This window comes from Rhipicephalus sanguineus, chromosome 7, assembly GCF_013339695.2.
Source record: "Rhipicephalus sanguineus isolate Rsan-2018 chromosome 7, BIME_Rsan_1.4, whole genome shotgun sequence".
NCBI lineage: Eukaryota > Metazoa > Arthropoda > Arachnida > Ixodida > Ixodidae > Rhipicephalus > Rhipicephalus sanguineus.
In genome coordinates this window covers 147,556,349-147,578,714 of record NC_051182.1, presented here as the reverse complement: position 1 = coordinate 147,578,714, position 22,366 = coordinate 147,556,349, and the positions used below count along the sequence as shown (strand labels likewise).

Sequence of the window (22,366 nt, the reverse complement as noted above, 5' to 3'; positions counted from 1 at the left end):
TTGTGATTTGTCTTTCAAACATTATTTTGCTGTTCATGCAACCATTTGAATTTTGCCCTCGCGCAAACCAAACATTTCTTTGTTATAGCCGATATTGGGGCGACGCTCGCAATAGCATTATAACGTCGTTATAACGAGGTTATATTATACTATCTTTTCTACATTTTTTTCTGTTACAACATCAAATATTCACAAATGCTTGCCTTAGCTTCATTATCCCATGTCATTTGTTCACTCCTCTCAACAATACACGAGGCGATCTGAAAAATGCGTTCATGTCAAAAAAAAAAAATACTTTTCCGGCTCAATTTACAAATATGCATTTACACACATACATTTGAGAGCACTAGGAGCCATGTCATACCTGAAAACCTGACATCGCGTACTTGACATAGCGTGACCGCGTGACATAAAATGGGCCACGCGCAGACTTTGTGAAACACACTGAGATGTGTATTGCTCGTTTCTAGCGCTACACATGCTATCCTACAGATAATTTTATTGCGATAGCAATTATATGGACAGTCTCGACGGGTTTTTGCCGTCGCCGTCGCCGTCATATCCTTCCGGTATGAAGTCCAAATTGATAAGATCTCCCCGCGCATTGTATGTTCTACCACGGGTAAAAGCGCTCGAGCGGGAGAGATGAACGCGACCGAAGCAGAGTTTAAACAAGCCGGCCCATCGCTCGGAGAGTGCATGCGATAAGATCACCCCGCTCGAGGGAGGCCTGCGGTCGAAACAGACATGAAACGCCCGGCCTTCTTTAACTAGCCTTAAAAGACGCGTGGGGGGGGGGGGGGGGGGGGGAGTGTCGCGTCGCGAAGAGCACCTTTGAACTTTGAATCTAAGGGCGTGGTGGCGATCGCCGGCGCGCGCGCTATCTCGAGAGCCATCACAGCGGGCGGCTCGTGTACCCTTCTACGTGCTGCAGGCTCAACGCGATGTGACTATGCGAAGAGCATCGCTCCCTGGAGCGGCCGTATCCTCTTACACCAGCGTTTTGTAGTTACGCGAGATCGGATACAAAACAGTTAGCTGCCAGCCTCACTTCGTGTAACACTACAATTTGTTGCTATCGCATTCATTGCTTCGCCCTTGCGGTGAAACTGACTATTTTACATATTTATGGTTTTAGCGCCATTATTAGGCATATTCGTGCCACTTCCTCAACAGATCCAGTCAAGATAATTGCATTATGTGACGCTTCAGACGATATTAGCTACCTACCACTTACTACACATTGTTTTAAATCTATTAACAATGACACCCACCCTACTACCATCAATGTTCTATTTGTACACGTTGCCTGGACACATGGGCTTTCCAGGTTCACGGTCCTTCCATCCAGTATTCTGTGGTATCCTCCATTTTAGGGGCGTAGCTCCTCTTAGTCTAACCTTGTCACGAGTCCGGCGTAACCGGCAGTATCTCCCGAACAGTATAATAGATGACGCTGTCTCATAGAAGTACATACAAACTGCAGTTCAGGGACGATATTCTAGATGACGCTGTACACAATCTGTGTCGTCATCACCATTTCTCGTCTCATTTCCTAGGTGGCGTTTGCCCAATAGAATTGTGTGCAATATGGCGCTTGTGTGAATCGACACTAGATGGCGCTGGAAGTGCCGCTGCTCTCCGATTGGCTGCTGCGCGGGCTGCGCGGTGATGCGCGGGGAGCGAGCGCTTCTCTCATTCTCCTGGATCGTCGCCGTACGTGTCGGATCGTTGGTGGAGCATGGACGATGCGCAGCGGCGGGCGCTCGCTTGGCGGCAGCCAGGCGGATCCCGAGACGGTGTGCGCCAAGGACGCCGCTGCGAAACGGGCTCAACGAGAAGCGGATCCCGAGACCATGATTGCTTGAGGCGCTTCGCCCAAGCTCTTCATCATTCAGCCGTGGATATGCTGTAATTTTTTTCATTTTGCAGCTGCCTGAAATCCTTAAGGAGCTTACTTTAATTAAAACTATCACTCACCTTAACCAGGCGCTAAGCGTCTTGGTATTCATAGTTGTTACCCAACTTTGAGAAGTTAACTAATATAGTTTAGAAAATAAGACCTAAACAGCACTATCACTACTGGTGCTGACAACCTTCAAATCAAATAGAATGTATATTATTGGATATACATAGGAGTATCACTAGCACAATTGTGTTCAAATGTTCATTCTACAGAAGACCAATATTTTGAACACCCGCACATTTGTTTAAACACAGATGCTTAGAATTGGTTTAAGGAAGCAGTGATAATCGTCGTGTTATAATCGAATAAAACTTTTCTGACATTTCGGGTTAAGGTCATGCGCAGAAAAAAAAAACAAGTGCGTGCAAAATAAATGAAACTCACCCCAGTATGTCCGTGCCTCCAACGTCGCAAGATTAAACGTACCCCTAAAGAGCAGCTTGCTGGGAACAGTTTAGTACTTTTGCGTTGTTAACATAAACTGCATAGCATGTGTTTCTCAGAAATGAATCGTACAGATTTTATACGAGAATGTCAGTAATACATAGAAACAGCAGAGGATAATCTTTAAATGTTTCCATGGGTTTCTGTGCACTTTGTATTTCGATTATTCGATTATAATTTATCTGCGAAAATATTTTGTGCATTTGTGCTCTCGGGCTGCTTCCTCCGCATTTTTTACAGCTGTCTGATACTAGTTGTAGCAACACCTGAAGTAGGGTAGGGCGGGGCAAAATGCGACAAAAATTTGAAAATAGCAAATATTTTATTTTATTTCACTCGTTACCATAAAACATCAATACAGGAACTTTCTTTTGGGTACAAGGTATGTGCTACATAAATATGGCGATGTTGCGACTGTTCGAAAGTTTATTTTAAAAAGAAACAAAAAATGCACCAGATGTCTCATTTTGCCCTAACCTGCGGGGCAAAACTAGACGCTGCGTGAGGCAAAACGAGACAGTGTGAAAAAATTTATCCTTTGAGTTCTTGCAGTAGAAGCACTTCAAGTTCACTCAGTAGGCCCCCACGCAGTCTTCATGAGCCCAGTCTTTGCACTCCACGCATTGAATCGAAACAGAACCCGACGTTGTGTTGCTCCGAAACTCCTGAAAAGCATTCAGTGCATTTTTCATATCGTTTTCCTCCCAGGAAACTAGATGATATTCTCTTGTACGTCCGTATCATCCTAAACAAAAAAAAATATTATATATAATAAGCGTAAATAAATGGTTCACTTAAAAAGACACCCCTTACGAAAATGCCAGATATGGCCCATATATGTTTTATATACGGACGTATATGATCAAATAAGGGGACATATAAAGTCATATATGGCCATATATGAATTTATATAATTATATAAAAGTGTTCATATAAGTCCATATACTGCCATAACCTGCCATATACGGCTTCACATAAGGTCATGTACTGCCATATATGGCTGTACTGATATGCATATAAGAGCACTTATAAGGCTATATAATCCCATATATGAGTGTATTTATATGCATATAAAGGCTCATATATTGCTGTATACTCCCATATATGGATGCAAATATGAATGTAAATGTGTCCAAAAATCGCCAAAAATAAGGGAACTGAAGCATTTGCTCGCTGCCTTCATAATTACTTTTTCTGTGGTGGGAGACATCTTGAAATGACTAGACACACCAATTACGCCATAATTAAACAAAATAAATTAATTAGCTTTTTAATTAGCGGAGAGACGCGGTCGAGTCAAAAGGGAGAATTGCGGTCCTTCCGGCGAAAAGACCATTGCCGCTTTGACATCTTGAGAAATCGGCCTCTGGTAATTATTGCGGAGCAATGAAATTGAACCAAATTCACTGGCGAAACCAAAACCGTAGCTCCAATGAGCGCAACTGGCAGACGACCAGAATGACGTCACTATTCACGACGGCGATTGCAGTGGTGTTAGTTCTGCATTTGTTAACGTAAGTGCACCATACGTGCTCTAATTGCACACGAAATCCGCACAACCCCGAAGCGAAGTCAATTAATCGGTGGCTGGTAAAACACGCTCGCTCATTCTGGACATCTCGGAAAGGTAGTTGTGCTGTTCCGAGTTTCGGTTTCGCCTGTGAAATTTGTCAGATTTCATTATTCGCTAGTAATTGCCAGCGGCTGCTTTCGCAAAATCAAAAGGTGGCAACAGGCTCTTCGCAGAATTAAGGGCTGCAATTTTCCCATTTGACTGGACCACTTGTCTCCACTAATTAAAAAGTTAAATAACCCAATTTCTTTGATTCCTGTCGTAATTTTATTCCTCTGCTCAGCTTAATTTGCCACCACACACAAAAAAAAATAATTATGAAGGCAGCGTGAATATATCTCATATTTTTATTTCTGAGGATTTTCGGACACATTTCTTGAAACACCCTGAATTAGGGTGCTTATAAAGTCATATACTATGCAATGAACCTACTTTCATTTATTCTAGCTCAATCATGCAGATATGACTTTCCAAAGAATCCATATTGCCTATTTTTGGTCTCTTGACATTGTGCCCCTCATTTTTCATCTGGTTCTTCCACATGTAGCATTCCTTATTTTGTAATATCTTGAACCATATTGCAGTGAAAAACGAAACGTTTTCAAGCAAACAGCAGTGCCACAACAGAACAACATAATGGGTAATAGTTGGTGTATATTTGTACTTTCTTTAGTGTGCAGACAGTACATTACTAGGAGACAGCAGTGTATTAAAATATTAAAAAAAAAGAAGACGGAAGGAAGAAGTTTAAATTAACCATGAGTCGAACCCACAGACAACAGCACTACCAAGCTGTCCGCGTTGCGCGTTAACCGGCTACACCACCCGCGCGCTTTTCTTTCTTTCTTTTTCTTTATTGGATACCGCCCGTGCGCTTGGCAGTGCGAAGGCTTCATTTTTTTTAGTAAAAGCTGCGACCTATAATATCTGTGTTCTACTTAATAACCATCGCGCCAATTAAATCAGTGCTACGTCGTCAACACCCGGCGTGATCTAGATATGAAGCTCCGTACTGTTCCGAGACGCGCTAGTTGCGATCTCGCTCGATCACTAACTCCGCACTGAACAAAGGCTAATTACCTCAATAAACAAAGATTTTCTACCGTACAGGGAGCTCTAATGTACGTGCTAGCGTCGTAAGTACGTAGCGGCGACACCAGCAGAGTACGATAGCTTGTTAATTCATTTTGCTTCGACGCAATGTACGTACGAAATGCCACTGTTTGAAAGAGAAAATGCTGTCTTATGTGAAAATTCTACTATTTTTTAATCGACCTCTGATTAAATAAGAACGCACTGTACATACAAGTAATGCAGAGCACTGCTTCGACCGCCGATGGAAAAGTAAAGCGCACTGTCCGCGCTAGAAGCCTGTCGTCTGCTATGAAAACGCAAACAACAAAAAAGGCAAATCTGCTGAAGTACTATTTGGCTTACATTGCATAAATTGCTCTTCAAGATAAGCTATTATTTTCATTGTAAACTATTTTTTTCGAATAACATGCGTGCACTTTTTAATTTGACTCGCTCACGTATTTTTCTTTTTTTTTTTTTTCATCAACTCTACGAGCCAAAGCCATCCACAGTCAAAGCCAAATGTCATTTATTTTTTGTTCTGTGTCAGCGTCTCGTGAGCTCGTTACGTCTTCAAGAACATTAATTTCATCTGAGAACGTGCCGCCCTCCCTTTTGCGATGTGCAAAGATCGTGCGCAAGTCGTGCGTTTTTTGGAGCGCCAGTCACGTACGAGTCGTTCAAGGAATCGAAGGAATGTACTACGGGCGCTCGTAGGACTCCGCAGCATGTCCTCAGCTGATGGCTGACGCCCGTGGCTACCGACACGAGACCGGCTACCGACTGCGTGACAGTATGAAAGGTAAGTGGCACATGTTATTATGCAAAGTACGCAACTCAGCGGAAGGCTGTGTTATCGCACGCGTACGAGGCGTTGTAGAGACGCAGCCTTATGCCCATTTGCGAGTGACAAACATTGTCATTGTCCCCGCTACCGATTCGCTATGACTACGCTCATACGAGCAGAAAGAGCCACGACGCATCGGTACGGCTTTACGGAAGGAAATTTGTAACAACTGAGATAACATGCATGCGTATGATGATCGATTTGTCTGATGAGCATCATAGTGAGCAGGACGCAGGCGTCACTCGCATTGCATCGTTGTTAAGACAGCAAAGCAATGCTGCAACGCCATTTACTGTGCAGCCTTGTGCTCACGTTCGTGTGCAATGCGATTCGTGTGCGAAGCGGTATAATAAGCTGAAACTAATGGTGAAGTGTTGACTATGCGCTTAGACACTGACTTGAACTGGGTAAACGTAATAATGTTAATAGTGAGCAACTTCAAGAAATTGCACGTCAAATTGATTAATGCTTCTTGACCTTATAATAAGTGCATTGAAAGTATTGCACGCAGTTACAAAGTGTGACCTTACACATATTCAATGCTGCTGCCTGCACAGCTCTGTCATGCTTACTGTTTCTCATTTCTCCCTAGCTTATTGCTTACCGTAAAATCCCGAGCAAGCGCCCCCCCCCCCTTCTTCGGGAGATTTCAAATATGCGACCCATTCTCTCCTCCCACCATTTTCACTGTTTTCATTTGTCCAACGAGTGTGAATGAAAACAGGGAATGCATGCGTATTCAATAAAGCATTTCATTAGAAGCACGGGTGTGCATTTTGTATTCTTAGCGGCTCATCCACGGCCACCTTCAATTTTGATTCATGACCGAGCAAGGGCCCCCCTCCAAATCTTGTCGGATTATCCCTCACTGTAGGGGTGGCGCTTGCTCGGGATTTTACGGCAGTGTTTCTTACTTTCCTCTTTTTAGACACATGCATACAACGCGGTAAGGTAGGCCGCTTTGCTAGAGAGAAAATTGGTGCAGTCGAATATGTAAATAATCCTCGTACCTCTCAGGAGTCGCATACACCTCGCATAGCATGTATAATGTCCAATACTCGCGGATTGAAATAGGACACTTGGAGCGCATATGGCCGCCGGTATATGCAGCGCCGCTCGTGGATCCTCATGGAACCAAGGTGGTGCATTGGGGTATAAAGCAAGGGGGAGAACATCTACGCAGCAGGATTGCTCCTCCCGGTCGCCAACAAGCCGGCCTGTAGTTCACCACGCTGAGAGTGTGGCGCTGGAAGGCTTGCGCGCTTTCATATGCCGACCGAAATTGCTTGCCTGTGTGCACCTCTTATATTGCCGCGCGAGCAGAGGGCGCTCTCGTTACACGCGCTTTTGTGATGCAGCACGAATGCTGTGCAAGACTAAGGGATTGTGCTTTACAGTGTGCATGTAAGCAGTCTATTCTGCCAACATTTAAGTGCAGGGCCCGCTATCGTCGCGGTTAATCGCAGTGACAAATCACGGTGAAATGAAATAATGTCTGTGTTCTTCCCGCTTTCTTCGCCCATGTTCAACGCCCAATCTGCATCGTGTTGCAAGCAGCGGCCAATGTAGCGTCAACGAACACATGTAATGCACAATCTCTTAGCTGAATCCTGTGTCTTACTTGCACAGCGTGCGTTCCACATCGCCAAAGCTCGTGTAACGAGAGCGTCCTCTGCTCGCGCCGCAATATAGGAGGTGCGCACTGGGGAGCCATTTCGGTTGGCATACGAAAGCACGCAAGCCTTGCAGCGCCATGCTGGCGAGTGTGGTGAACTAAAAGGCCGACTAGTTGACGACCGGAAGGAGCAAACCTGCTGCGTCGATGTTCTCCTCCTCGCTCTATACCTCAATGCAACACCTTCGTTCCATGAGCACCCACGAGCGGCGCTGCATATACCGACAGCCATGTGCTCCGAGTGTCCTATCCGTGGGTACTGTGCACTGATCATATAATCCCAATTAGCTCTGATCGATTCATTTGTTCAGTTATGCTCTGCTTAAAAAGCGCAAATGAAGGGAAGGTGTTGGCATTTGTCGGTTCGGTGCATTACCTGGCCATCCTTTCTTTAAATTATTTTTTGTTCTTACTTTAAGAACTATGGCAGCGCAAGTTCGGAGGCAGACACAAACAAAGTGACGCACAACACAAAGCCTCAAATGCTAGTTGATAGTTTTATACAGGCAAAAGGGACAGAAAACTGGAAAACAGGTAGGGGGGGGGGGATAAGTGGTTCTGAGTCCATTTAGTTATGCATCACTGTCGTGAGAAAATGAAAAGTGTAAGAGCAGTGAAAGTACAGTGTCACATATGGTTGCTGAGTCGGTTGGCCTTCAAAAGTCACAGCCGCACTTTTGTGGCTTTCAGCAGCCTTGATATTGTGACAAAGTAGGACAGTAGCACTGGCAGTTGGGCGAGTTGGTACGCATGCATAGATTTAGCACGGTGCAACAATTCAGACGAAAAGACGAACAATCGATGGCACTTGTGTTCGTGTGATCATTCATTTTTTCATCTGCCTTGTTGCGCCGTTCTAAAAGTAGGAGAGACCAGAAAAACCAGAGAGCATGACAGATTGACCGGCTTTATAGATACTGAACAAGCAGTGTCCTTCATTGTCGTCACCATGCCCTGGCAGGTACACGTGAAATCTGTGCGGCATTTGGCCCATGCTGAAAATTGTGTTACATCGTCGTCGCTATGCCGTGGCACATACACACTTCAATATGGCCGTGGGAGTATGCAAAACTATGGTCCTGACATCTTGTTCAACATTCTATTTGGCTGCCAAGAGAATGCCTTGTAATCAGAGGCTCAGAATAGAAGCCAGCATGTGACAGCTCTCAGCATGTGTTCTGCACAGCACTGTTTTGCCCCAAGCTTCTAAAATCATGCTTTGTTTATGGTACCACTCATGCAGAATTTGCCTTTGCTGCTGCATTACTATCGTCTAATCTCATTTGTCGTAAGTGTAAATACAGTGAAACCTTGGTGATACGATCACAGCTGATACGAATTTCGGGGTGATACGAATTTTTCGTTGGTCCCAGCCAAGGCCCATTAGCCTGCAATGCAATGGAGTACGGTTGTTGCGAACCAATTTTCACCCAGTGACGTTTGATACGAACGTATGCTACCGCACAGGTACGAAGTGGTGCTGTTGGTGCTGTCCTGGAAGATGCACCAAGCACGTGCGAGCGCGGGAACGCAAGCGTGGGCATGCGCGCCGCACCGCCAAATTGTCAGAATCACGGTATGAGAAAACACTTTTCTTACGGTCAGAATAAACCCTCAGAGATGCGTCACGGCCTCCGAGATTGTGTGCCCGAATCTTTGAAGCTCTTAAGTGCCTCCGTGTGCCTTCGCATTTAGATTGCAGAGGATATTAGTGCCATGCTTCTTTTTCTAATGCGTCGATGCGGGCTACTGTCGTTGTACTGTGTTTACACGTGCGTGCCTCATGCATCAGACATCCTATGAAAGGTGGACGAGGACCAAAAGAAGACCAGGACGGTCTTTGTGAAGGAGTCATGCCTCACAGCGTCAACATGCACGACCGTTGATTTTGCACTTGTGCGGGCATGGTCGTAAATATCCCCAAAACATCCCCAACACCTCCACGATAACAAAATCATAACACAAGACCGTGGTTCTGTAGTTTTGTGGCCTTGATCCATGGCGTCAAAGCGCTTCTTTCGTTACTTTTACTGCAGTACTCTGGTGTCATGAAAAAAAAAAACATACTAAAATTTTAAAGGGGCTACTGCTGTCGCGGGTCACAACGCACCTGGTTCATTAATAAATATGCGCGTATGGGCCATATATTTATCAGTACTGGTATGATTGCCGACATCTAAAAACTTAACTGACAATTGTTCAGGGTTCTTGCGGACATTGCTGCGGCCCTGAAAAACAATAAATGAAAATGTACGCCAGCTTTCTTTTGTCGCATGTTAATTTTTCATGCTTTCTGCTGATACGAATTTTGGATGATACGAATATTTTTGGTAGTCCCGTGAGATTCGCATCACTGAGGTTTCACTGTAGTAGTGGGGCATGCTCATGCATAAATATCGTTCCTCTCCTGAACTTTTGGAGTGGGTATCAACGGAAGAGTGTCTGAAGATATTTTCACCACCATAGAAAGGAGATGAGATTTGTCTCGTTTCTGTCTTGTCTCCCTTCTATCGAGGCTACATGTCTTGTGTATTTCAGTTGAGGGGTGATTCTACAAGAGATCAAACATGCATGTCCAGTCGATATTTTTGTTTTGTCTGGTTTTTTTATGTTATGCGGGCACATTGAAAGCGCGTGGAACCGAAAATTTTATTTCCAAAAAACGCTCCCAGCGCGGCAAAAAAATATTTGAAAGCGGCGCGCGGCGTCCTGTTTTTCCTCACTGCAATATTTTAAAATTTTACGGCCGAATTTAACGCGAACTATAAATTCTGTGTCGAAAACTTTTTCTGTTGATTTTAATACACATTACTGCGAATTACATCCATGCTTTCTTTATGCCGTCCTCAAAAGGAGAAAAATGTGAAAAAATGACAAACAGGGCCTAAATCAAAAAAAGTTTGCCAAGTTTGATGTGCCTTGGTGCCTTTTCTACTTCACACAGAAACTTCAAAACAGTGTCAAATACACAAAAAAGCCTTTGCAACATTTCTGCTGTAGATCGTTTTCCTACAGGCAGCGCAAAAGAAGAAGGATTGATTGTTGGGCGAGTTGGTAATTCATGATGAAAGCAAAGAGCGCGAAAAAACGTAAGACTAGACGAAAAAGGCTACAGCACAAGCGCATACTAACAACTGAACTTTTATTAGAAAGACGAAAATATATAGGCAACCCAAACCACATGTTCACCACAAACACAACCGAAAACCTTAGATGTGCGCATCCAGGTATGTTATCTCTGCCTTAGTTAAAGGAGTACTGACACGATTTTGAAGTGCAGCAAAACGGACGTTTTTGGTTTCCTTGGCATGTAGTCTTAACGCTCTCCCCACACCGCATCCGGGAAACACGTATAAATATTTAAGTTTGATTTTAAAATTTTCATCTCCCAGCATCTGCAAGGCAGCTTCACCGCATGGAGAGTCCTATGACGTTTCAAGTCAGCTCACTTGGTTTGCGAAATCTGGGTTCTGCATGCAGCCTAAATCACAGAAATCGCTGTCGGAGGCACTGGACGACAGTTCACTCATCATGAACCACGTTCGACTGACAGCAAAGGACAGCAGGTGCATATTTCGTGGGTTGCAGTCTGCCCGTGACGTCACGGACAGACTTGACACGTCACTATGAAGCCGCCCTCTCGAAACTGAAACCGAAACTGCTGGTTGAAAGAAGCGGTATTAAAAATATATGCAGTGCATCCCCAGGCACCACGACACTCTTTTTAGGGTTCTCGACACCCGTGCTTTCATTTAGAGCAAGAACCCGAAAAATTTTAAAATTCATGTCAGTACTCCTTTAACGCAAGGGAAGGCTTTGCCACACAGTCATCTCCAGCTTTCAAAATGAAAAAAGCCTCAACTAGCTCACGTGCCGTCTGGTCCCTATGACGTGCGAGCACTTTCGCATCAGACAAGCGAGGAGTACACCTACACTCACGGCAGTGCAGGGCCAAATTAGACGACGGCTGCCCATTCAAAGATCGACGGTGATCTTGCAGGCGCGCATTCAGACAGCGGCCTGTTTGTCCTATATAGTATTTACCGCACGTGAAAGGCACCTGATATACAACCCCCTTGCCACAAACCGAAGGGCTGTCCCTGTGTTTCACCTTACACTCATGCCATTTCTGCGCAGTCCCATCCACCTTCCTTTCAACAGAGGCGCATACTCTACCAAGCTTATTCTTGGCCGAAAAAACAACGTCTATATCATATCTGGCACCAACCTTCTTGAGACGATGGGAAATACCGTGCAAGAAAGGGATACTAGCGGGGATACCTGTTGTGTGAAAGTTTCAATAAGCAGCTGGACAGGCTCCGAGAAGCGCGCTATCCTACTGCTAATTTGGGCCGCCTGTGTGAAAGGATTCTCGTCACCTTGAAATCTGAGTTGAAAGGCTCAGTCGAAAATGATAGGGTACGTGAGAAGAATCCTCTCGCTAGTATCCCTTTCTTGCACGGTATTTCCCATCATCTCAAGAAGGTTGGTGCCAGATATGATATAGACGTTGTTTTTTCGGCCAAGAATAAGCTTGGTAGAGTATGCGCCGCTGTTGAAAGGAAGGTGGATGGGACTGTGCAGAAATGGCACGAGTGTAAGGTGAAACACAGGGACAGCCCTTCGGTTTGTGGCAAGGGGGTTGTATATCAGGTGCCTTTCACGTGCGGTAAATACTATATAGGACAAACAGGCCGCTGTCTGAATGCGCGCCTGCAAGATCACCGTCGATCTTTGAATGGGCAGCCGTCGTCTAATTTGGCCCTGCACTGCCGTGAGTGTAGGTGTACTCCTCGCTTGTCTGATGCGAAAGTGCTCGCACGTCATAGGGACCAGACGGCACGTGAGCTAGTTGAGGCTTTTTTCATTTTGAAAGCTGGAGATGACTGTGTGGCAAAGCCTTCCCTTGCGTTAACTAAGGCAGAGATAACATACCTGGATGCGCACATCTAAGGTTTTCGGTTGTGTTTGTGGTGAACATGTGGTTTGGGTTGCCTATATATTTTCGTCTTTCTAATAAAACTTCAGTTGTTAGTATGCGCTTGTGCTGTAGCCTTCTTCGTTTAGCCTTACGTTTTTTCGCGCTATTTGCTTTCAGCAAAAGAAGAAAAAAATAGTTAAAAGAAGCAACTTTTTTCTAAAAAGCTCGTCTTCAAAAAAATAGAATAATAAAAAACTCCAGTCTCAATTCTGGCGACAATTTTTTATCAAAAAGCACTTATGTCAATGAAAACGCGGTTTTAATATCATATGCCCTCATTTGCATTATTCAGGAGATATAACAGGCCAAAATGACCCTTGCTGTGTGTGCTCACTTCAGTGCGATTTATGGTCGTTATCAGCTTGCATTGTGCGTAAATCTAGTTTTAATTGTTTTGCTGCAGCAAAACTTTGCTCTGGTGACTTGTCAAGAAAAATGTGTTCTCAGATTTTGTGTCTAGCATGTGCGAAAGTGCTAAAGGGCTAATGCCTACGCAGTTTGCAGCCTACAACCTGAACTTACCCTGCCATTATTCGCTAATCAGGAGCACGCAAGACACCGTGAGCACATGGTTTAGGTAACTTTGCCAAAACTTGCCTTGCACACCAAACAAAGCATCTGTATGCAGCGGCAGGCCAGCTTAATCTGTAACTAAATGCCACAATCCGGCCATAGGTCGGCAAAAATATTGGAACTCACTCAGACTCACTTAAAAAATATATTTTGCACTGAGAGCTCACTCGGACTCGGACTCACCGAAATTTTCCTCAGCCAGACTCACTCGGACTCAGACTACTAAACTTTTTCTTAACTGGACTCCCTCGGACTCAAACTCACCAACATCTTGCTCAGCCGGACTCACTCAGAGTCGGACTCACGGCTTGAACTGAGTCTGAGTGAGTCGACTCATGAGTTCGCTGGTGTAAAGTTAGCTTTTCCGGTCATGGTGTAAATGCTCTTTAACGCCAATATCTCACATAATCGGCGCTCTACAATACACCTTTTGATCTTATACCTTCAAATAGTAGTTATGAGTGGTTGCAATCCAGTAAGGACGTTTTTATGAAATGTGCGACTCACACGAGATATTTATATCAAGAACTTCCCATGCAAGAGTTTGCGGGAGGAGGTAATGGAACCCTCCCTTAGCACCACCGCCCCCACTCACACCTCTTATCAATAAACATTGTGGTGGAGCATGAACGCTAGTGCGTTGAGGCACGTGTGAATAGATTTGAGTATAAATGTAAGCCGGTGTAAGGCTGATAGTAATGCCGATAGGTGAGTAGATAAGTCCATTGGTCGGCAATGAAGGGTGGAGCTCGCTCAGACTCGCTCAATAAATATATGTTGCGCTTAGGGCTCACTCGGACTCAAACTCACTAAAGTTTCCCTCAACCGGACTCACTTGGACTCAAACTCACCAACGTATTGCTCAGCCGGACTCACCCAGACTCAGACTCACGGCTTGATCTGAGTCTGAGTGAGTCGACTCATGAGTGAGTTTGCCGACCTATACAATCAGCAGGCGCACTGTTATTGAGGTGCTTTCTCACTGCCTGCTTGCTTCCCTTTCATTACGTGCATTGTACACTCTAACCATCTTCCCCATTCAACGCACACTGTGCTAAACAGCATACGTAAAAAGTTATCTCAGTCATTTCTGAGTCGTTAATTTCGCTTCCCGCTATCATGTTTTCGGCGTCGCAGGTAACGTCTTCCTGTATCATCTTAACCTTTACCTCAGCATTTTAGCATCCAGAAAATGTGCGGTGCGGCACGATTAAGCCATAAGTGGCCGAAGCTGCCCAATTTATGATGTTTTGTTGGCACTTTACTAAAGTGCTTTCCCACGTTGAGAACAGCAGACGTCACTGGTGGCGCCAGACGGGCATTATCCTTAATTTTGTCAAGGAGTCTGGCCCACAAATTAATTATCACACCCCAAAGCATTTAGACATCCTTGGTCATAAAATATGAAACCATGAGTAGTTAACTGAACAAATGTGTGCGGCGGTGTTCAGTATAAACGTTTCGACTTGGTCTAGCTGTTCACTACACAGGATGCATGCAGCCTATGGCTAGATCTGAGTATTCTGTGCCGATTACTTGTGCATCCGCAAAAAGAAGATTGCCGACAAAAACATTTTCGTTGCGTCAATTTTCTTTCATTCCTGCTTTTGTTGTTGTCTTCCTCCAGAAGCTACTGCCATAGGATGAGGATCTTCGCGACACCTGTGAGGTCTGCTAGCATTGCTTTACGCGCCTCAAGGAAAATCTGTCTACATCTATGAGAATTGCGATGAGGTAGTCGAGGCATTTCTTCAGGAAGAAGAAGCGATTGATATCTTGAACAGGTGCGCCCACCTTTCCTCTGATGCCTGTAGGTGAGGTTCTAGGCTGCAAACTACATATGCGTTAGCCCTTCAGAGGATGGCAGCAGCCCATTTTCGCACACGCTAGACACAAATAAAATCTGAGAACACGTTTTTCCTGACAGGCTACCAGAGCAAAGTAGATTTACGCACAATGCAAGCTGATAACCACTGATCACACTAAGTGAGCACACACAGCAAGGGTCAGTTTGGCCCGTTATATCTCGTGAACAAAGCAAATGAGGACATATGATATTAAAACTGTGTTTTCACTGACATAAGCGCTCTTCAATAAAAAATTGTCGTTAAAATTGAGACCGGTGTTTTCTTCATCTTATTTCTTGAAAATGGACCTTTTTTTTAAAAAACTGGCTTCTCTAACTATTTTTTTTCTTCTTTTGCGCTGCCCGTAGGAAAACGATCTCCTATAGAAATGTTGGAAATGTTCTTTTCTACATTTGACATTGTTCTGAAGTTTCTGTGTGAAATAGAAAAGGCGCCAAGACGCATCAAACTTAGCAAACTTTTTTGATTTGGGCTGTGTTTGGCATTTTTTCACATTTTTTTCCTTTTGAGGACAGCATAAAAAAAGCATAGATGTAATTCACAGTAATGCATAATAAAACCAACAGAAAAAATTTCAACACAATGTTTATACTGCGCGTTAAATTTGCCCGTGAAATCCAAAAATATTGCGATGAGCTAAAACAGGATGGCCACACGGTTACCTCCAAATAGTTTTTTGGCACGCTGGGAGCGTTTTTTGGAAATAATATTTTCGGTTCCGTGCGCTTTGAATGTGGCCACTTAACATATAAAAAACCCAGGCAAAACAAAAATATCGATTGGACAGGCATGTTCGATCTCTCGTGGAATCACCCTGAGGTAATTTTTGCATCTCTTTCAATGTAGTTGCACCATCAGTGTCCAAATGTGCCATTTTAAAAAAAAAATCTGCCCAGAATATCCCGTTAACTGGAGTTGTGGTTGTGCTGCCGTGACCTAGCTTAGTGCTCTCTTTACATACAGTATAAACATTCACCTTGAACATTACGGTTGGCTTTAGATGGATTGTGGCAGTTCAGAAAAATAAGTAAAATGAAGCTTGCATATGCAGAGCTTAACTGCTAAGAAAGAATGCCTGAGTTCGCCTCTTCAAAATGGGAGCTGTTTCTTCTGCAGCAGTTTGGATGTCATGTTTTAAATTCTAAAAACCTCTTCTGCGACCTTGTGCAGGTCGATCTTGGCCCACGACTGTAAATGGAAAACCAAAAGTGGCGGTGGCGGTGTTCTCTGTCAGAGAAACAGCAAAAGTACTATCGCACAACGAAACATTGCACAACTGAAGCATCGCCTGTGCCTCATGCTGCTGTTTCATCAAAGATCAAGGTCATCGCCCTTGGAGGGACTTTATGCATGGCAGCGTGAGTGGCTGAATGGTCTTCTTTTTGTTCTGTCTTAGGCCGAATAATAGTATCCAAGTGCAACCTCGACAAAAAGCGCAATGGTGACAATGACGTCGTCCACTTACAAGTGCACGCCTCAGTTTTTACACAGGAATGTCAGCAGCCTCAACGTCATCCGGAAATCCAGTCTTGCTGCTCAAGCAGAAGGAAGGAAAAAGAGTGGCCTTTTTTCTTCTTTCTGCTTGTGCAGCAAGACCAGAATTTAGTATGAACCAGCTAATCTGCAAAGAAGTATTGTCTCAACATTATATTTGCACAGTACACGTGATAAGGTCTTGCTTATGCTGGCATGTAAGAAATTGGAGCGTTTTACTTCTGTCAGGCATCGGGAAGCTGGGAGGGCGTAAACAAATGGTGCTCCACAGTTTTCATGAATGCAGGTGTGTAACTGTTCATCGACAAGTTCTTTTGGTTTTTTCTACAATAGGAAGTCAGGTCTTCAGGTTTCATGCAAATACGTCTGTAACGGTTCAATAGGGAGGCAACTACTGGCCTTTCACAAGTGTTTGGAAGAACAACATTATGTTCAGGTACTGGGCAATGCATACTCTCTCTGTAAACATTGAAAGAGAGTGCTCCATTATTCCTGTTTACCAATACATTCAAAAAAGGTAGTTCCCAGTCTGCCTCCATCTCCACCATGAACTGAAAGAAATCTACTGGATAGATTAGATGCATTTGGAAGCTTCCAAAGCAGAGCGATTAATCACACACACAAAAAAAGATAATATTCATAGCACACAAAAATAATTGGTTTTAGGCTGAAAGAAGCAATGGAATTATATTCCAGCCACTGCATTGTCAGATTCGTGGTGTGCCTTCGACTTGCACTTAACATGGGCTTTTCGAAACACACGTAGTTATTGCCCAGGGAAAAACTGAGGAGCCTCTTCAAGTCGTGAACATCGATTTGAGACCTTTCTTGTAGGGCTGGATGAGCGTTGAGAGCAGCAGTACGCACTTCAATGGTCATGTCAATGATAATATAAGTAACCAGAACTGTATACTTCCATGCCCACTGACATTGTTGTTGATGTGAAAGTCCACAACTCGCCAATGGGTGACTGTCACAGTGGCTGCAAAATCACGCCCTCACTTCTTTCAGCCCAACAAACAAACATTTCAGCCAAGCATTTTTGTGTGTTATGTACTATCTGCATCAAATGAAACCCGAACAGCGGCAAGCCTTCGCAATGGTATAGTGCGCGCCGTCCAGTTATCACCAGGGACGGGTGCGCGTATGCGCAGTGTGGCCAAACCGGATGCACGCGCCTGTCAATGGTAATGACAGGACGGCGCGCACTGTACCATTGTGAAGGCTTGCCGCTGTTTGGGTTTCATTTGACGCAGATAGTACATTATTGTTTTTGCCTGATTAAGTGCGCTGCTCTGAAAGCTTTCACACCCATTTAACTCTTTCCCTGGAGAGTTTTTTTTGGCCAAAATCGATACAAAAATACCCATATTTTATATTTGGCTGGTTGATTCTAAGTGTCTTGAAACAACTAAAAAAATTATTCAAGGACACTTTATTAGCATTATACATGCGACATATTTTTTGTATGTTATAAAATATGCAGATGATTGACTTCACCGCACTGCACCACGGAAAGCACCCTAACATCTCCAGCCTTCAGTGCAGAAAATGTCTCATTGAAATTTGAAATGTAAAGCGCAATTGGACTAGCGAGTCCTTGAAAACAAACCTTTAACGTGCTGGTAGGCGTTTGGTTACATCTAACGGCGTCCTCTGTCGACGTATTGAGGCACGATCGTCATCCGAATCCAGCAGTTTAGAGAAACTATGCTGCTTTTTGTAGTCACTGCCGCATTCACAGGAGAACTGCAATTCTTCATTTCACAACACTTCGGCAAACAAGCACTTTTTTTTTTTTTTTTTTGAATGGAGCTGTTGCAAGCAAGCACGCACCTCTTGCGCACAGAGGAGGATGCCATTTTCTAATTCCAGTTGCCAGAATCAAGCCCTTCCTTGACTAAAATGCATGTTTTGAGCGTGTTTTTAAATTTTTTACTGTGCCATCTGTTGAAGCCAAAGAGAAGACAGCTAATTGAATCAGGGTAGCTTAACTGCGGCGCCTTCAAATGCTTGTTTCAGGGTGGACGAGCCTAGCTCGTCTTTGGTGTGAGCGGTACGGTACAAATTGTGTGGACGAGCTCAGCTCATCTTTGGTAAGGAAAGGGTTAAACCATCGGGTAGATTCCAGTAAATTCACAGTAGAGATGGAGCAGATTAGAAATTAACATTCTTTTGGATGAGTTGGCAAACAGGAACAACAGAACACTGCATTCCTTCAGTGTTTACAGAAAGGATACACAGGGACTGGTACCTGAGCTTAATGTCTGCCCATCTGTGCATAATGTCTGCATTAGACAGAGGTCAGCAGTTGCGCCTCTTGGACCGTTTACAGTCACATTTGCACGAAACCTGAAGACCTGACTTTCTAAATGTACAAAACTCAAAAGTACTTTTCGACAAATAGTTCCACTCTTGAGTACATGAAAACTGTAGAACACTGTTTGTCCAAACCCTCCTGGCCTGCCAGTATCCGACAGAAGTAATGCACTTCTTACATGCCAGGGTAAGTGAGACCTCATGACGCGTACGGTGTAATTATGATGTTGGGGCTGCTAACCTTCCTGCGTACAAACTTGGGCAAGGGCTCATATGGAGAAAAGACAAGCTGCCAAAAGAAGTCCTTACAGGCATTTTCTGCAAGATTCCCTGAGCAGACTGGGTGAGTGTCTACACCAGGGAGACTTACACAGCAGCTGCACCAACTTCATAACAATGTCGATAAGAAAAAGATGACGGAGCACGCAAGAAACAACTGAGCACAATACAGACTGGGTGAATTGTATATAGTACAATTGGCCAGTAAAGAAAATGGAAGTCATGTTTGTATCTGAAATCCTTTGAGATACAAGCGCTTTTCTGTTGTACTTTCTTCCATTACGATCAATGCAATCGTGTTGCCCTTTTTTGCTGGTGCCCTCGAAGGCTGTGCACATATGAGCTTAGAAGCTCCCATGATTCCAAGTCTCTTCATGGGATTAATTTTAGTGTCAGTTTCACCGGCATTGTTGAACTTGATGCGGTAATCGTGTTTTTCACAATAATGGTTGAGAGCATCGCGCTCTGAACAACACTCACTTTGGAGGATTGGCTTAAGAAATGGATAGGCTAACAGAAATGGACTTACTATATAATTTGTGTGATTGTTGAAAAAAAAGTTAGAATAATCAGTATGAATTAATAATGGTTATTTCAAAATTTAGATCAAAATGAAGGGACAAGGGGGCAGCACTAGAAAGAATACAAAGGACAAGAAGACAGGACATGCGCTGTGTCCTGTCTTCTCGTCCTTTGTATTCGTCCTAGCGCTGCCCCCTTGTCCCTTCATTATGAACCCAAACCAACTCGCCTACCTATTTGTGATTCTGTTAGATCAGAATCTTGATTCAGTAAAAGATTAATTGAATTTTAACTAAAAGAACCATATTAATCTAATTAATGCTGAAGGGCCTCAAAACCAGCTTCACTATTTTTAACATATCAAGTAAATGTGTGCTTTGAGTTCAAACTTTTGCAACGATAAACAATGCCAAACATAGCCACGGAATAAAAAACAATCTTGTGCTCCTCTTTGGGCCTTTCGGTATCCCCAGAGTTGGTAGTGACGTGACCAGAAAATCTGGTCATGTCAGCAGCTGAGAGAACCTGTTTGTCTGCCTGCAGGTATGCGTATTCGCTGCTTATCCTTCTCGCACGGTGAGGAGAAATACTTGCCCAGGAGGAGAGATAAGTTAACGAATGGAGTGTAGCGCATGAAAGAGTGAAACGAGGGAGGGCTGCATTTTGATCATCATACGCATGTAACTCCGCTAATAGAGCAGCATTTCAAAAAATTCTCGTGGCCACATGTTCACTGTAGTAAGGCAGAGTGACCGCGACTGGTATGCAGGAAACACGACTCGTGTAAAGGAAGTGAGGAAATTTAAAGTAAGGCACGTTGAAGCAGAATATCTTAGGAAAAAAATTGCTAGTCATGTGATATATACAGCTACACAGGTTATTTCTTGTATGCTATGCGTAAAGAACACTTCCAGGTTTAACAAAATAATTCAAGCATCCTTATCACTTTGTTAGATCGAGTTTTCACTGTAATCACTCAGTTCTTCTGTACCTGTTACATTCATAATATGAAAGTTAGCGAAAGTTAGTTTGCCTAAAATAACCTTCCTCATTCTTGTTTTCAATTGGGAAAAGTTTATTACCTGTTATAGGGAACAGAGTAAGGCACAAGGATGTCTTGTGGGCTAAGCAGGCATATAGATGACTGTCCAATCTAGCATGCAAGAACAACTGATTTATTCTCTCGAGGTGTTTTCTCAAGGAGCCTTAGCAATACACAGGGCCGCAACCAAATGGAGCTGAAAAGCAAGACGATGGCTCCACAAAATATGACACCCCCCGGTCCCCTTAGAGAAAATAATGCAAATGAAAAAGATGTACATGTTTGCTGTTGGGACATACAGAGGTGATGTTCTCAAACAGATGGTTCTGGCACCCACTTGTTTTTAACACACCCTAATTCAACTTAAACCAATTTTAAGCTGGGAAAAAATGCAGCATATGCCTCCTATTTTTAAACCAGAAAAGAATGCAGCACACAGAGTTTATGACTTGACATATCCTGATACGTAATATTTATTTTCACCATTCTCACACATGAACTGCATGCTTTTTAAATAAGTCTGCAGCTATCATGCCTCAACTTCACCAATTCAACCTTTGATGCATGCAATATTCAGAATATGAAGGTCACATTTCATGATCTGTTGTGGCAAAATTTTATACCTAAAGCTTTTTAAATGAGCTTTCCTATTAAACCAGCACATTACTGTCGCCACTCTTTATACATTACATGGGAACTGTTTGGTCACCACCTTGTTGATTGCTTTACTGCTTTTGTGAGCGCTACAAACACAGTTTTGGTCGAGTAGTGAATTGTAATGCGTGTGGAATTTTCAGACCTGTTTGCTTGAAGAAATGCTGCACGCTGTAGCTGAGTAACTATGCTACTCATGTTATTTACATTCTGCTTAAATATCAGTGCTTGAAATGTGATAAGCATGTTATATCTGTTAGGGCTCTAACCACTTTTTGCAGGTTGTACAGCCACCTCATAACTGTTCCGTTGGCAATAGATTTCAGTATTTGTGTCCTGTGTGAAAATTTCGTCTAAAATAAAATTCACTTTTGCTTTATTTCAGATGGTTCGAGTTCGACACGGAGAATCCTGAAGCTAATTCTTCCAAGGCAGAGCGGGGCATGCTGAAAGTTATCAGAAGGCCGAAAGAATAAATCGGTGGTTCATCTGCATGTACAACCATCGTCAAGTGTTATCATGTACTGTTTTTTGCAGCTGCATAATATTAAACAGTCCGAGTCTGCCCCAGCAGCCCATATGGGTAACAGATGTTTTGATTAAGACTTCTTTTATGATGTCTCTGAAAGTAAGGCAGTATGCATTCAATGAATTCGAATTATTTCATAAACATGGCTTCATGTGGTTGGATAAACCAGTTGCATAAATTGATGTGATATTTCCAGGAATGACAAGTTCCCTGTGAGATTCACACACTAGTTTTCTCATGCAATTGACTAGGTGGCAGTGTAAGGTGTCTAATAGAAATAGTGATAGCAACCACCACAGTTCTCGAAGTGGCTGACACCAACAAACTTTCCATAAGTACCAGTAAAAGATGGCTTATTATTTGATGGCAACACTGTTCCTCAGATGTGCACCGTAGAGTAGCTCTAGGTCCCTGTCTTTATATGTTTAATATGCTACACTGCCCAGGTGCAGCAATATATGACACCCAAAATATCACAACGACGGTAAATCGTGCTGTCTCTGTGTGTTCGTCCATCGTCTTTTCC

General features: G+C 43.5%; 1 long non-coding RNA gene across 1 annotated transcript; it reads left to right on the top strand.

Annotated features, from left to right (window-relative positions):
• Positions 1 to 5,577: 5,577 nt before the first annotated feature.
• LOC125759372 (uncharacterized) lies at positions 5,578 to 21,893 on the top strand. The gene is made up of 3 exons (XR_007416978.1): positions 5,578 to 5,859; positions 16,172 to 16,359; positions 21,697 to 21,893. It is a non-coding gene; the product is annotated as an uncharacterized LOC125759372 (long non-coding RNA).
• Positions 21,894 to 22,366: the final 473 nt, after the last annotated feature.